This window comes from Saccoglossus kowalevskii, chromosome 12, assembly GCF_978046115.1.
Source record: "Saccoglossus kowalevskii chromosome 12, keSacKowa6.1, whole genome shotgun sequence".
NCBI lineage: Eukaryota > Metazoa > Hemichordata > Enteropneusta > Harrimaniidae > Saccoglossus > Saccoglossus kowalevskii.
In genome coordinates, this window is record NC_140652.1 from 13,318,074 (window position 1) to 13,332,099 (window position 14,026).

A 14,026-nucleotide genomic window follows, 5' to 3' on the forward strand; every position below is an offset into this window, starting at 1 on the left:
CCAAGATGCTCAATCCGGAATGATGTCGGTATATCCAATGAGATTGAAAGGGTTTGCAAGGGGCAAACATTTTATGTACTTTAGTATTTTCGAGAGATTAAGAAATCATTCGCAAGGAACATAACAAACGTCAAGTTTACTTCTGTTGAGCTATCAGCTATCAAAATGGTCAATGTCGAGTTGATTGTTGTTGTTGATAAGTTCATCTTTAAATTCAGTTGCTGCTTAGATAGTTGATGAAGTAACTGTTATTGACAGTATGCTAATTACTGTATACATACCCCAGCAATTGTTCTTCCTTCGCTGATTCTCCTTTAAACCATTTGACACAAGCCACAATGCCCTTTTTTGTATGAGCTGAGTCCAAATAGTACGTAACATTCTCACGTTTTATGGTCTGCGTATGTCCGGGCCAGTAACAGTTTTTTAGCCCTTCAGAACATTCGTTAAAAGTAGAAAAATTTATTGACAAAAAAGAAAAAGAAAAACAAATCATTGACAATCGAGCACCAGCTTTTTTATTTTGTCACAAGTTTAAACATTTAGACCATTCTATTGCACTTGAACAAGAAATAAAATAACACTAAATATCCGCAATAAACATATTCTATTTTGAATTTCTTGATTAATTTTTTCAGTTATTCGATGTTGTTTGTGTATTTAATCACCTAATCTTTCATTTATGACAGACATGGCTTGATATGCACAGTTGTACGTTCAGCAATCTACTATATCACCAAAGTCATGGCTTACCATGTATAAAGGTGCCAGGTAACGTAAATGCTGGAGCGGTCGGGACACTGCCATCTAAGTTTTCAATATAAAATTCAGTGTTCTCCACGAGGGGTTTTAGCTGGGCGCAGCGCCCTGTATAGGAAGTCGTGCGCCCTGCATAGGTAGTCGTGCGCCCTGCATCAGTCAACAAGCGCCCTGCATTCACATTTCCCGCCCTGATCAAATACATTGTATTGTTAGTTGAGTATTCAGTGTTCTCCACGAGGGGTTTAAGAGGGGCGAAGTGCCTCTCTTTAATTTATTTGCGTCTCTCTTCAATTTGTAGCGCCCCTCTATTTATCTTCAGCACCCTCCTTTGTTTTTGGTGACAGGTTGTTTCACAGTCCCGGAAGATGTCACGACGTTATTGAGAGACCTCTTAAACTGACAGGCGATAAAACAAAGAACTAAGAGATAGATAGTGGCATAGGTGACAACTAGGACAATGGATTTGATATCTGGGGAAAAACTGGCTGAATAAATAAACAAAAAACAATGAATGGATGCATGAAGTGATTGCCACAAGCAATGCGTTAATCACGCAATGGGATAGTCAAAACAAGTTTTCTCATCATTCCTGAATTAGCTGAGATACTTAAGAACAGGAGAACCAGCAACAATGTATTGGTCCAATTGCTTGTTGCTTGACTTTTATTGGCGAAAAGTAAAAAGAATCAAAACAAAACGTACGGTAAACACTGAAACAACATGGATGTCACGGTATCTTATTTGACCTTTGTCCTCAGTACCCACAATGCAATCAACATAATGATTAATTTATTTACAGTCATCGGATTCGATTTTTTCTTTTTCTTTTAAATGGTAATTTTGTTATGTGAAAATATTTTTCTTATTATTACTTGGGGTTTTCAACTATTAAAATATCTCAGTGCATTTATAAAACCTATGAAAATGGAAATATTTGAAAAAAATTAAAAGAAATAAATGAAAGGCTAGAATTTCACAACTTGTTCCATTACACTTTTACAATGAATAAAATTGTTATTCTTCATTTGTCAAAGTTTATATTTTTTTTACACATCAAGTGGTTTAACTTATTCATCAAAATAATTCAAGAACATTAATATAGTACTTGTACACAGTATTTAATTGATGTAAATATAAAAGTGCTAAGAATTTCCTTTGAAATGTTTGATTAGTATGCTAATTTTTTGCAAATTAAATATGCTAATTATATGCAAATTAGCGTCCCTCTTTAAATTTTATTTGTGGAGAACACTGTATATATATACTTTCAAGGTCAGTTTTCCAATCACCAAAACCTAATGACAAATATGGCGCAGGAAAGTGTTTGTCAACACAAAACAATCTCCATACGTGTTTAATGTGAGATTATATTTGAGTTTTATGCGCATGTGTATCCCCATATGTTTTATGATTCAAATTCCCGAATCATCCGTCACATGATGACGTCACCGGGTGGCAAACACACTCAAATAAAATGGCGGATTATACCGACGTTAGCGACCGTGAATAACACGGCTTTTCGGTAAGTTTATCATTGTCAAATGCAACGAAAGTCATTTTTATATTAATATTGTGACTCGAATGGTTCCACTTTAGATCGTTATTCCGCATAGTTATTCTGGGAGTGTTGATTTTGTTTCCACCGGTTCGACCGAACACCAGTGTCTTTTTCCAGTCGCCTGCCCTGGAGACGGGTGATGTTTTGTTGACGATCGGGCCAAAATCGTCTACGGTATTGAAGCTGTAAATATTCATCAAATTGTATCAACATTTTGTACATTATACAATAACTCTTTATTAAAGTAATTGAGCTGATTTGGACTGGAATAAAATATTTTTTATTTGGAACACATCGCAATTGATCAGGAAATATTTGTTTGCTCCAATTTTCTGCTTCGATGCCGTGGGCCGGTGACCGTTATACAATTTAAAATCAGTTTGCATTGTTTACTATAGCTGTTTACAGTGTTCTAATCATTACGATTTACTTATTTTTTTGCTTCCATTCTAGATAATTATGCTCAGTGATGTAAAATTGAAGCGATGACTGAATGAACGAACCTTGGCTGGCGAAGAAGTATCTGGAAGTGTACACATTTGTTGGAAGTGAAAAAAATATTCAATGTAATGACAACAATTGTAAAATGCTGTGGAATTTCTTTTGCAAATAAAAATATACTAGCAATTTTCTATTAATGGTTTATTCAAGTGGGCAAAATATAATGTACAGAAAGATTGCCCGTATACACTGAAAAGTAAGCAACCGACAGCCTGTATAAAAGGGGGGGCTGTGATTGGCTGTTACTTACGCGAGATTTGAACGGGACTTACATAGGCGTCGGATCAGATGTAGGTAGGGCGGAATTAAAAAAAATCACAAAATCAAAGTAAAACAATGAGATAAAAGGGCATTAATAAAAAAAAGTAATAAAAAATAAAATTAAAATAAGTTTATAGCCAAAATAATTAAAGCCCGTACACTACATCAGATTTTAATCAGATTGGTAGCGTCATATTCACCACCAATGCTTAGTTTCAGAATGAAAACATCAACCTTCAAAGTAAATGACAAATAAATTTAAGTTCACTATTGTATTATTATTTACAGGTATATTACAAACATAGAAACACAACACGGAGATGGGACTCGTACACTTGACCACGACACATGAATATGCCACTGTTGCCAGAGATGTAGTGTAGCACTAAGTAGCATGTAATGAACGTGGTCGCACAGTAAATAGAGGGAGATGCCCAACTCTGACGCTGACTTCACAAACCTAGTGATTACCATATATCAATATTATCCAAACACAAAAATATGTTAAAAAAGTTATTGATGATAAAATTGCAATCATAATACAATGATAAGTCTACGCTATACAATGCTTAAAACAACAGCATCGTGATAATGTGAAAGACAAAGCAAACTACACTAACATAGTGTTAATGTTAATGTTATGTAATTCTGTTACACAGATTACGAAAAAGGGTACCTTTTCCTGTATGAACACATGAAATTCCATTAATACTGGGAACCGCTCCAAACATGGCATAAGTTCTTCAAATGCATCTTTTATAGAATCTAATTGTTTGTAGACATCATAGAAATATCTACAAAAAACATTCTTTGTCAGTGGTATATTATTGACACGGAATCGCTCACAAATGCGGTGAACTAGAAAAGAAACATAAATAATCTTATAAGGATTCAATAAAGTTTAGCTGAAATGTGGCAGATACACACACACACACAATACATAATGGAGAATAGTAAATCATACAAGGACTTCAATGAATATCCAGTTTTCAGTCGACGGCCAGTGAAACTGAATATTAACTTGACACTGATCCAACCAAATAAATAAGGACAACAAATACCAAAAATCAAAGTCTGAAGCTTTCAACATTTTCTAGGCACTGCAATAGGTGATTTTCCGTACAATTGCGAGATCTCGCGAGATGCATGAAAGACGCGCGTCGAACGTCTGCCGCAAAAATCGAACGATTTGATTTTGAACTAGAATTTCTTTATTTCGTAGCTCACACCGACCGGCCATCTTCGACAGAGGAATATTGCTTCCGAATACCATTACTTAATCGAAATTGCCTGTCATCAAATGTGGACAGCACAATATTAAGCATGGAAATGTCCCCAAAATACTTTCGCGTTTGTCGAATCCCACGCGATGTTTGACGCGACTACGACGCTATGACCTTTGTTTGTCCTGTTTTTACGTTCGATTTCACGCATAACGCGTGATTCTCGCAGTGTACGGAAAATGGTCTATTGCGTATTATGTATTACAGAAATCGAGGTCATAAAAGGTATAATATTGTTGTTGACAAACTATAATATAATTAGGTCTTTGATATTTATTAAATATGTGTGAAATTTAGACTCAGTGACTCGTGCTGGAATGTATTTGTTCGTTACCTGTATAATCCAGTTTTATATCCATTTGCACGTAATATACTTTCACAGAAGGCAGCCACAGAACCTTTGCCTTTTGTACCACCGATGTGAATGATTTTTTAACCATCAATATCGTCAATCTGATAACAAAACAACAAGTCAAATGTAATGGAATGAATATATTTATTGTACTGCTTTGTTTTGCAGAACGGTGAAAACTATGATGAACATGAGGGATTCTGAGTGACACTACAACAGAGATTTGTTCATCAGAACTGTTCTGGCCAGTGAGTTCTCGGTGGAATGATGCGAAGCAAATTTACAAGTTTGTTTATTGTAATAACCAATGAAAATGTTCCTAAACGGCTACAACCATATCAAGTTTATTTGTTGATTAGACATCATAATCTGCAGTGCTTCAATATTTATGATTTTATATTTTTTGTGACTACAATAATCATTCGTTCAGATCAACACTATTTGTAACTGTGAATACTTGAACTCACTTTGATATCAGCTCTGTTTAGGTAATCTCTGAACTTGTGTGTACCCATACCATCCTCGGGGTTTAGTCCAAATAGTAGACTTAAGCGAACCCGAATAAAGTAACAGCTTCCTGGTAACAAATATACCACAGAAATAACGTATTAGTCGTGTAGTTGTAGGTTGTTCTACCAGCTAACACAGCAGTATTCTTTGGGTGATATTCTCCAATGCGCATATACCGGAACTTGAGTGCATGTAACTACAATTGAACGGAGAATGCACTGTTTTCTGCCAACATGTTCTTTTATCACATAAAACGGATGTGCATAGGTCAAATTTTGTATAGTTTCAATACGCATACAATCACCAGTATATATTTTGACAATAATCCCGTCTTTCACAATGTGCAAATACAAACAAGACATTAAAACTTCCTGGCAGTAACATATAAGTGTTGTATAAATGAAATGAATGAAAAGCCCTGAGTCACGGCGAATACTTCTAGCGAGTCACCTGTCTAAAAACGTCTTCAACTATCCGAAGCCAATCAGCAGTGTCATTACTGTGGCCAATGACATTGAACTTTGCTCTTCCATAAAGCAGCAGTTTCCCTCTTCAAATAATCAAATATACCTTTGATATCCTGGAGAAGTATGTCCATTGTTTCACAAGGACAACTGTCCAGAGGGATTTTCATCTTCTAAATTTCCTAAGATAAACGTTCCACGGTTGTTTTGTTTACTGGAAGGAAATGTCTTTTGGCAGCAAATCCTGTATTAATTTCATTGCACAAAAAAGCAGCAAATACTGTTACTGAAGCACAAAATTTGCATGATTTTTGTCCCGGCCACTCACGCAAACTAAGTTCTTCACCGCATCCATAGTTGACACTTTGCAGCCGCAATGATGGATGTATTGTGACGTATTTTGACCCCCTGACCTTGCCTCCTGGCTACATTTACTTTGCCCTTTCATACCAATTTACTTTCATTATCTTTTCCTCCAGATTCCATATTTAATATTTAAAACCAACATTTATTTCACAGTCACTCTAGTTTTCACTTTTCTAAAATTATTTTACTGATCAAAGGACTTTTCACCCCCATCATGCAATCTCCCATTGTACTTCCGGGGACACAGCGGCGAGCGCCAACATAACTACAAATAAATAAGTTATTATGCACACATGACACCAGACATGCACAAACCATGTGACATGGGAACTTGATTTTCACAGGATAGACTGCACAGGTAGAGCAGTTGATGCATGCCAAATGTCACAATTGGAGTAATTGGACAATTTTTCTTAATTAGAAAACATAAGATGGCCACCGACCACGTGATTAACGTAGTTACATTGTATCAGCCTAAGACAACCAGTTCAAACAAGTTTTTGACAAATACAGTTCATATCAATTGAAGTTTGTTGGTCGAAATCAACCATACCTTGCAGCCATATTTCAAACTTCATAATCTACTTCATAAAAATCATTGGTAGCCATACCCAGTCCCGATAACATAATGAACTGCATATGCTTGAAGGACAAATGCAATGGGTTACCATGGTAAATCCTTTGTCTCTAATCCAATTCTGTTGAAGTATGCCATTATTGTAAATCATATGTTCTATGACCATTGAAGTAACAAATACGTCAAGTCTGTCAGATCATATTGATAAGCATATTAGTCAAGATATCTCAAAATGAAATTCAAATAAATTATTCTCGAAAACCATATGCATCTCAAATCAAATCAACCATTCATCTCCCTCTCAAATGACAAACTATATCGCACAATTTATAGAGGATATAATGCAAATGTTTTACATACAGCACATTGCAATTAACTTCATGAGAATGAAAATGTTGCTGATGAGATTCACATTACAACAACATTTCATAAATCATTTATCTTTGTGTGTAGACCTTCATTTTGATGGAAAATAACACTACAAATCACATGGTTATATAGATATCTATAAATGACTCAGTGGTCAATTTATTAATGATGGGATAAAGAGCTCTCTGAAGCTATACAACTAAGTAGATTTCAATGACCATTGTTCAGAAATGTAATTACGAAAATGTATACATCGTCAATTGCGGGACACCATGGCAAAGCATCACATGAGATAATTGCAAGCCACACCATCAATCAAAACCTAATTCACAGTAACAGAAATGTACTGTTAAAAGTGTAGGATGTGATTAGCCAGTGGGTAAACACATTAGAACTTGAACATGACTCTTTACACAGTTCACAAACCAAATAATCATTCTATACCTAATAATAATCAGTTTACACATTATAGGTAATTTTAAGTAAATTTTACTCTTAACATCTCAATGCCATGATCTTCCATCTGCAAAATGCTTTTTTGCTCAATGATGTTACACAATGTTTCAGTTTCATGCTCATAGAAGGTTGCGTCGTCTTTATTTTCATTCAAGTCAATTATAGGATTACTGAGATACAGTTCTGGAGGATTTAACTCAATCTCTGCATAATACGGTTCGACTAGACTGTTATTAATTACAATATGAGATGTGTTATAATACACATTGATTAAGCTATTGTCGTACTGCACATCACCACTATGAGCACATTCAGCAACTGGAACATGGTGGGTGTTTGTCAGTATTCCAACTGGGTGTACAGCTTCAGTTTTGCTTGTTTCAGTCAGCTGTTTTTTCACCCAATTACAGGAATGTTTATTAACTGTGCTCCTATGTGCGTAATGTTTACCACACTTCTTGCATGTGTAAGGCTTTTCACCAGTATGTGTACGTTGATGCTCCCTCATGTGGCTTTTGGTCGTAAAACACTTTCGGCATTCTCGGCATTGGAATGGTTTCTCACCTGTATGATATCGTTTATGTTCCACAAGAATATTTCTGTATTTGAATTTCTTGTTACAAATATCACAGTGGTAAGTAGCGATGCCATGATGTTTTACTTTTATATGTTCTTCAAGAGCACTTTTCCTAGTGAACCATTTGCCACACAAATTACATTGGAATTCTTTTCCAGTGTGGATACGTACATGCTTTGTTAAATCACTCTTGCGTGTAAATCTCCATCCACAATATACGCACCTGTGTGGCCTTTCACCCGAATGTATTTTTAAATGTTCCCAAAGGTGCTTGCTGTGAAAAAATCCTTTTCCACACTTCGTACAAATGTGTTTTCTACTACCATCATGCATTGCAGATTGTTCCTTCAGAGTATTGTCTTCACTTTCATTAATAACTGCCTCATTATCTTCAACCACGTCGTTTCTTGTGATATTCTGTGATGAGTCATCCCCGGGGGTTGGTACATACTCCTGCCGCAGCATCTCTTCATAACCGTCAACACCAGTATTCATTTTTAAAGCATGTTCTTTTGTTACCATGCTGCAATCCTGAGTGTCAATGCTTGAGACCAATATAACTGGACTGACATCTTCTGAAAAGCACATTTGAATGTGTTCGTCCTGTTGCTGCAAATCTCTTTGCATCTGAATGTTCTCATCCACAATAGGGTGATTTTCTGCAGTCAATACCAGCTCACTCACTTTTGCTAGATGAGTAGTCTCTACAGTTGGTGTTGTGCATGATGAACTAGTAGTCTCATTCACATTTACTGGCATTCCATTTGAATCAAAATCATTTGAGAAACCGATTTTACTCCTTTTAGTATTCGTCATTTTCACCCATGAGATTGGCTCAGAATTTATTCCAGTCCTTTCAGATAATCCTTTCATATGCATGGATAGATTTTTCCTTTCCCAAGCACATGCATGTTTCTTGGCTGAACTTTTATGCGCAAAATACTTCATACACCTCAAACATTGATATGGTTTCTCTCCAGTATGTGTTCTCTTGTGTTCGTTCAAATGTGTCTTTGTTGTAAATCTTCTTTGGCATACTTCGCACTGGTAAGGTTTCTCACCAGTGTGATATCGTACATGTTCAATTAAACACCGCTTCCACGTGAACGTCTTTCCACACAAATGACAGGTGTGCAGACACTCACCACTATGTGTCTTTACATGGACATCATGGTCCCATTTTCTTGTGAATTTCTTCTCGCATATATGGCACTGGAATTCTTTTCCTGTATGAATTCGGATGTGTTTGGTCAAGTCACTTTTCCGGGTGAATCTCCATCCACAGTAAGTACACTGGTGTGCTCGTTCTCCTGTATGGATTTTCAGATGTTGCTGTAAATGCCATTTTTTTGAGAATGCTTTCCCACAATGTTCACATGTTGGGATCTCTTCATTAATTCCCTCACTTGTAATTTTGTCAGCAACATCATGTGATCGAAGGTGTAGTTCATACACATTCCGATTTATAAAATCAGTTTGGTTGCATCGTTTGCAGTGAAACTCAGTAGTAAGTAACTTAAGATGACTTTCGACATCATCAAGAGTTATGGCCTTAATAGAGTTTTTGTCTGACATTGTTGGGAGACTGCTATAACACTAAGTGAGTAATGGTTGATGATATCAGCTCTAGTTTGTGCTCACAGACTATGTAATCATAGATAGACTTGTATTTACAGGATGTGAAAGGGTTACTTTCTCCAAAAAAGCTTCTGCTGCTGACACCATTGATACTGTTCACATCTCAGCAGAAAAGATAATTTTTGTAATTGATTTAACGCCTATTCAATTCAAACCTTTGGTATATCCGCTGCGATTTCATTGTAAATTATGTCAGTGAGTGATAAAAAGAGTTTATGGTTAGTTTCACAATACTATGTGAGGGTGGATGTGAGATTCAGCCTTTTAACATACACGCATCTCTCCAATTCACAGACAGAAAAATCTCATGGTAGATTCATCTAGAAAATGAAAAAAGAGAGAAAAGATAAACATATACATTAATACATTGTGCATACATCTAGCTATTAAAGAGATGATCCATATACAATATTTCACCAATTGTAATATAGACAATATTGAGGAAAGCTAACTCTTGGTAGAAGTTTACTCATAATTGTTGAGAAAACTGGTCATAAATAGCAAGACAGTGTTATTGGTTTATTATGTTCAATCATGGAGCTACACTATACCAGGTAACAGCATTTGTTAACATCACCATGGAAGTAGAATATGCAACATAATTGTGTTGCAATGCACTATGGGAGTATCATAATGCACCATGGGATTGTTGCAATGCACCATGGGAGTATCATAATGCACCATGGGAATAGAATACTTACTATCAAAGTAGCATATGAACCATGAGAGTATCACCATGCAATTATGGGAGTGTTGCAATGCACCATGGGAGTATCACAATGCACCATTGGAATAGAACACTTACTATGGGAGTGGCATATGAACCATGAGAGAATCACTATGCAACCATGGGAATATTGCAATGCACCATGGAAGTATCACAATGCAACCATGGGAATGTTGCAATGCACTGTGGGAATATCACAATGCACCATGGGAGTATCACAATGCATCATGGGAGTAGAATACTTACTATGGGAGTAGCATATGAACCATGGGAGTGTTACAATGCACCATGGGAGTATCACAATGCACTATGGGAGTATCACAATGTACCATGGGAGTAGAATACTTGATATGAGAGTTGCATATGAACCATGGGAGTGTTGCAATGCACCATGGGAGTATCACAATGCACCATGGGAGTATCACAATGCACCATGGAAGTAGAATACTTGATATGAGAGTTGCATATGAACCATGTGAGTGTTGCAATGCACCATGGGAGTATCACAATGCACCATGGAAGTAGAATACTTACTATGAGAGTTGCATATGAACCATGGGATTGTTGCAATGCACCATGGGAGTATCACAATGCACCATGGAAGTAGAATACTTACTATGAGAGTTGCATATGAACTATGGGATTGTTGCAATGCACCATGGGAGTATCACAATGCACCATGGGAGTAGAATACTTGATATGAGAGTTGCATATGAACCATGGGAGTGTTGCAATGCACCATGGGAGTATCACAATGCACCGTGGAAGTAGAATACTTACTATAAGAGTTGCATATGAACTATGGGATTGTTGCAATGCACCATGGGAGTATCACAATGCACCATGGGAGTAGAATACTTGATATGAGAGTTGCATATGAACCATGGGAGTGTTGCAATGCACCATGGGAGTATCGCAATGCACTATTGTGTAACATATGCACTACAGGTGTATCTTAATAATTGTTACCAACATGATTCTGATGGGATGATTCTTGTTCATACATGACAATGGTTTGTGTTCATAATATATTATGGTTGATATTTATAGCATAAATGCAGCTAGAAATAGATGTAAACAGTTGCACCACTTTCTAGTTCACAATAACACAAAGACAAACCTAGACATGGCTGTGTTACCGGAAACACACAATTACTTCTGAAACGGCCGATGCCAAATATGTCTAGATTACAAAATATTATATTTATTCATCATAGCAGATAAATGTGCAGTGAATGACAGAAAGGAATCGACTATTAAAGTTTTTTAAATATAAAATTAGAAGTAGTAGTAGTAATAATTTATTTATTATAGTGACTTGCAGTTCAGCACATATAGGGAGTATCACTATGCACCATGGGAGTGTTGCAATGCACCGTGGGAGTGTAATATGCACCACGAGTGTTGCAATGCATCATGGGGAACTCACAATGCACCATGGGAGTAGAATACTTACTATGGGAGTAGCATATGAACCATGAGAGTATCTCTATGCAACCATGGGAATGTTGCAATGCACCATGGGAGTATAACAATGCAATCATGGGAATGTTGCAATGCATCATGGGAGAATCACAATGCACCATGGAAGTAGAACACTTACTATGGGAGTAGCATATGAACTATGAAAGTATTACACGTAAATCATAGCAGCTTAATATGAAATTCATATTTGCTATCATAAAGGGAGTTATTCTTTTCATTCTCAGTAATTGATTAGTGATCTAAAATTTACTTATTGAAAATTTTCGTCAAACATATCCCAACCGTGGATCTTATAAATACAAAATGCAATTCCAATTGACCAATCCAGTGAGTTTAATTTAATAATTATGTGTTAGTTTAACAATTAGTAAATTCTTTAATTTGAATAAGTATGCAGTAGTCCAGTCAAATTATGAAAATATGAGCCAAAAAGATATTTGAGCTGTTTTGTAAAAGTGAAACACATCTTGGTAATACACAACCCAGCAGTATTTTAAGGTCCCTTATGATGTCTTGTGATGGAGAAATTTTGTTAACATTGACAATTTTTAGATGGCTGATACCTAGAGAGATTTATTTTTTGCTTGGATTTCGCTATAATTGCTGAATGGATTATTCAGTGAAAATAAAATCCAATAAATATATTTTTTTCCTTCCTATATTTTACATTCAACTTGTTAAAAAGTGAAAATAAATTTCATCAAAAACACTCCAAAATGAAATAAGGTATTTTACAGTATTTGAAAAAATAAGGCCAAAAAAACAACAACTTATGTTGCCCCCAAATCGGAAAATTGAAAAATTGGGTCGGTCGGTCATATTGTTTTTTTTTAAACTCGTGAAAACTAAGGCTATCGTAAATAGCCGAGGTATATGGGGAAAAAACGCGACCTGATATTTCATATTTTATGAATTACTTTAAACTGCAGTTTAATTATTTAATTTATTAACACAACACACTAGGTTTTCATAAAGAGGTGAATTGTTTTGTGCACAATTATAAATATTTATAAAACAGTAATTCTGAAACATCTTCAGTGCTTCATTCCTAGTTTGTGTATCTCAATGGCTGTAGAAACCATTTGGTAATGCCCATTAACCTTGAGTCTTTGCAGGTATTATTCTTTTTTTAGCTACCTATCTATATACTATTTTTCATTCCAAAAAAACGCAGGTATGGAATTATGACGTGTACATATTAATATGCATATTTTAATAACAAAACATATGATTTTTAAATCTGTTTTCAGAGTAGTATTCTGATTAAAAATAAATTTATTTTTGAAATATGATTAGGTTGTGTTGGGTTCCGGGAGGTCACTTAATGCAAATCACCTAATGGGGACAAGCCGCTCTTTGGGGTCATAATTTTTAGCTGTTTGCTGTAGAATGGGGTATAGATTTGCTTGCCTTTTGATTCAATATAAGATTTGCCTGCGTAGGATGGGGCCGGGGATGGGTTCTTTTTTCCATGTATTTACCAGAGTTTTAATACTTTTATTGATGAGTCCTGGTGATAAGTAGATTCAACCTATAACTGAATAAATTTAGTGACAATTTGGTGACTCTGTATAGACCATGGGTCCATTTTTCGGATAATTTAATGAATTTTAATAACTGAAAAATATATACTTTGATTTTTCTCTACTTGTAATTTAAGTATTAAAGGATATGATCAAAAACAGTGAAAAAACTTATGTTGCAATTTGTGTTGCCTTCTTCTTGACTAGATTTCTGTTCCTGACATTTCTATAGTATTCAAGGCATGTATCTGCAGTATGATAAAGCGGGGGAGTCGTCACCTGCGCATGCGTTAGATGGCCATAGCGTGTCAGTATTTACAAACAAGTGTCTACCCATGAGCCTTTGCGTTTTTAGCATGTGTTGTTATTGTCGCTTGGGACTCAATTCTCGTGCGTGCGCAGGTGACGACTTTCTCGCTTTAAGTCCTAGAGCCAATCACAAAAGTTTAGTATTTGAATTTGAATGAAAGTCAAGAGCAGGTTACAAGGTAGTTACAAACTATGGTACCGTACAGGTTTCTACAGCATATTGTCATTATGACGCAACAAACCTTCATTTCTATAAATTTCACAATTCAAATTGAATTGAGGGGGTTCTATTTGCCGATGGAATAACA

At 35.8% G+C, this 14,026-nt stretch overlaps 1 long non-coding RNA gene across 1 annotated transcript; it reads left to right on the top strand.

The window, feature by feature from the left end:
• Positions 1-2,196: 2,196 nt before the first annotated feature.
• Positions 2,197-2,952, top strand: LOC146735536 (uncharacterized). Its single transcript, XR_014931105.1, has 2 exons — positions 2,197-2,284; positions 2,774-2,952. It is a non-coding gene; the product is annotated as an uncharacterized LOC146735536 (long non-coding RNA).
• The last annotated feature ends 11,074 nt before the right edge of the window (positions 2,953-14,026 follow it).